We start from the raw sequence: 4,260 nt of genomic DNA, 5'->3' as shown, positions 1-4,260 counted from the left end.
GTTTTTCCCGCCGACACTGCACTGATATTTTGCTGTAACTTGAGCCCACCTTTCTTTATCCATGCCCAAGGTCAGACACCTCACACATGGCTCACTTTAGATTCATGCAATTTGATCTCATTAAACAAAAGCTTCACTTTTTTTTTTGAGGTATCTTTTAGCTTTCAGCAGGCTTTGTAGGGCCAACATTACACAATTCAAGCTGTATGCAGTGCCGTTTGAAGAGGATTATGATTATATCAGGCCTATTTACTATTTCATGTGGCTCTTGATGATACTTTGTACTCAGCCTACTCAGCTTATTACTTTCTCAATGAATAACAAATGAGTTGTCAAATAAAAGGCAAATAAACACAGGCTGAAGAGAAGCTGGAACAAATATTTTGTTACAACATATGAGGGGGAAGTAGGTTTGGAAAATCGAGCATTAATTTCCACCATCACGAGTGAACCTCTTTGAGCCTCTGATGCACTCTTTCGCTCATGTGCTCTTACAGAGGCATGTGGCGTCTCATCCAAACAAGGGGGCAAATTACTTTAATTATGGAGTAATTGCAGAGTCGTGTGTTAATTAAATCTTTATCAGGTTCAAGTAAGTGGATTTCTCCCGCATGGAAACCATGCAGAGGCGTATTGCTTTCCCCCCTCCTGCTCTGTCTAAATTTTCCACCAACACCACAGTCTGAGACCAAATTTATTCCCAGTCTCCCCCGACTCTCCCCCTCTCTCTCACCCCTGGGTCTCCAAATGATTGGGATAAGCATCATTTGGGGAAAGGGGGTTGTTTTACCAACTCTGTCAGTAGCCAGCTGTTTCTTCAAAATACCATAACAAACATGATAGCACTGGCGTGAGGCAGCGTCCTCCGCTGGAAAATGAGATACAAGATTTATCTTAGGTTCCCGGTGTTTGACAAAATTGAATCCTCTCATTTTAATTGCTCTCGACTAGGTGTGCTGCTCCAGGCGATGGAAACAGGAGCTCCGTATGTTGTCCCTTGTTCTCTTCAGACTATTATGCTCCATTGTGCAAAATGCCGATTATGATTTGCTTTATCCTTGTCATCTATCTTATTTAGAATCATTTAGGTAGCCACATGTTACAAAGGAACAGCAGTCAGCCCTGTTATTACGTGTTTGACTTCCCTGCTTCATGTAATGAGAACAGGATCACAGAGGAGAATTAATCCCTCTGAAGACTTATTCACTGGAGAAAATGCAGGAAAATTGACTTGTTTTGTTGATTTTTGTTGGCCCAGCATTTGATCCAAGGTTTGGAATATTAATAAAAACACTCGTCATGTGTCTTGCAGCTTTCACTTGACAGTTTTTTCCCCTAGAATATTGCTCCATGGTTTTCTGAGTATAAGGAGAGGGTGACTGTTTTGCATGACAGGAAGTAGTGAGTCTCCAGAGTAACTTGACTTACTGTCTACAGTATCATATTGGGCCTAAAATGTATGGTGTGTTGTGATATTGGTTATTGTTTTAACCTTTTTTTAGCTTAAGGAAAGTCGACTAAACACTGCTTCTCTTTGCATTCCCTCCACAACTGCAAATACCAATGCTGGATCTTTTAACATCTACGGTATGTGAGTTTTAACTCTCAGTGAGCTACTTTTTAGCATTGCGAATGTTTATGGGGCTATGAATGGGTGTAATATGGCTGTGGAGCAGATTCAAAAGGGCTTAACTGGATTACAACTCATTTCAAGGATGCTTAAGGTAAGATTAAAACAGATATGTGGTAATACTAAATCAAAATACTAAATCAAATAGATTGAATTTCACTCACTGGTCTCGTAAGCCATTTGCTTATGCATGTCTTTCCTGTGTGTATTTGTGAGGTGCTGAGCTAAAAATCAGATGCCTTTCTTTGTGAGACAATATGTAGCTTGTTAGTGTAAAAAAACGATTCAGCAGAGGAAACACACGCACATTTCAAACAACAGTTTTGCTCTGTTGGACCGTCACAATTCACCATTAATGCCCTTTCTTATCTCATGCTGCAAATCCCCAGAGCTGGAACATTAGAAGTCGCTAATCACACACACTGGCACACATCGAGTGTGTGTTCATGCACTCCAACACACAAACACGCACACACACACACACACACACACCTTACATAGAAAAGATAATGAATTTAATACCACTGCTATTACAGTCAACTAATGTTTGTTAATAGTGTGGTGCCATATGGAACGAGGGCCTCAACCATGTGGGTAATTCCTCTTTTTGGACGCGCTGTCAATAAAAAGGCCTTGCATTTTGTGGATGCATGGTAGAGGGGGGCTGGAGGATGTGCTTAATCCAGCAGACTCTCTAATGATTCCTCCGTGCCTCGAATGGGAGCTACAGGCCTCTGTGAATATACTCGCGTGGCAGCTGTGTTTTATCTTTCCTATCAGAGCTGTAATATGTGTTCATATTAACACTCCATTGAGCCTTTTGTCAGTGCATATGCTATTCGGTTTGGCTCTGTGCAAGACTTTGGTTGTGATGGGGGGGCTAATGGAAGCGGTGGTTTTAGCAAGAAAACTTTATGACGTCCCCCCCTCCACCACCGCCTCCCCAAATTCACTCCATCTCCTCCCCATATCCCTCTGGCAGCACTGCAGCCCAGCGGATAACCAAGCGTGGATTAGTAGTGACATCACACTGAAGAGATGGCTGAGCCCGAGTGTGAGGAAGGGTGAGTACTTGGGTGCGTTGTGTGTGTGTGTGTGTGTGTGTGTGTGTGTGTGTGTGTGTGTGTGTGTGTGTGTTTCAGATGGGTGTGAGCGTTATGTGTGTGTTCAAGACTGATTAGACGATGAGGGTGGTGGTGAGAGGGAAGCGAGGATTAGAGAGCCATCCGAGAGTTGGCTAGGTGCTGACACCACTCCACCTCACCAAGGGCTCAATTTACTGAGGGATCAGACTCATTTATGGTGGGCTGGGATTATTATCAGTTCAACAGGGCAATTTCTTTATTACAGTCACCCTTCAACCTGTGAAATATGGACACTTGTGAAACATTTATGGGTGCATTTATCTTGTTTCAGTTATAATCTACTGCTTCCCTGCAACAATTAATTGTGTATTTGCCGCAGGTAAAGTTACAGCTCTAGTAGGAAAATATTTGAATTAAGTAGTATCACTCGTTCTACAAAGTCTAAATGTAAAGTTTAGAAAGGGTATCAAAGTGTCTGTGTCCTGGCCGTGTTCCACCCAAAAAATGACGTTTCTTCCTTTTTAGAAAAGACTGTTAATAATTAAACATCTTTTAGCAATTTCAGATACATACATCCATCCTACTTATACTCACAGGAGTTTAAGGAAGGCTCAAGTGATGACGTGGATCTTATTTTTTTAAAGGGTCCAAATCGTGAGACACAGGCAGCTATATTTGAGTTTGGGTTTACCTGGAATGTCAACACTCTTAAGCTGGCCCTCTTTATCGAACCCCTTGTATTGTCATTCACCTGATTCTTTGACAGCACCACAGTCCACTGACAAAAACAGTTTTGATTGCATCTACAACAACAGAACAATAGCTAAGAGAATGTAACACACATTGAGTTGTAGCCTTAAATAAAAGATGAAGGGAGTGGGGCTGTGCCATTGAGTCAGGTTTGAGACCAAATGTGCCATCGTCAAAGACTAAAAACCACTAACACAGAACAATTTTTAGGTATACAAAAGGTATGCACACATATATAACCTTCATAATCAAGACTGGAAGTTCATTTTGACATTGGAAACAAACCTACCAATCTCACTAGCTGTTCTGAGGCAACTGAAATGCCCACTATGAAAATGTAGATGTTTACAATGTCCATACTCTGTGGACATTAGGGACTTGTTGTCTGCCATAAAGTTTAGATTAAGAATTCCTTCTTGACCTTGGAAAAGCAGTCTGGGAAATGTTGTATGTAATGCTATCATATTTTTCTGTAGATACATTTAATAATCTGGCACACACCCATATCATAGGCCTATTTGAAAAATCTGAAAATACGATGTAAAAAAAGGATACAATAACACAAATATGGAACAAATGAACAGTATTCATCATTTTATTTATTTCCACATTAATGTACATAGTGTTTGTGCAGACTATGTGCAGGAGACCCTGAGTCACAGTGAACAGGGGAGTGTTACCATTGTTTTTATTTACACAACACATCTGATGAATAAACACTCGTCTTCCACCACTGCAACGAACCTGAACACAACAGTATTTATTCAGATACAACACAAATCCCTATTTTGATAA

Source organism: Anoplopoma fimbria, chromosome 15, assembly GCF_027596085.1.
Source record: "Anoplopoma fimbria isolate UVic2021 breed Golden Eagle Sablefish chromosome 15, Afim_UVic_2022, whole genome shotgun sequence".
Lineage (NCBI taxonomy): Eukaryota > Metazoa > Chordata > Actinopteri > Perciformes > Anoplopomatidae > Anoplopoma > Anoplopoma fimbria.
The sequence above is the reverse complement of the archived record's forward strand: the minus strand, read 5'-3'. Positions refer to the sequence as shown.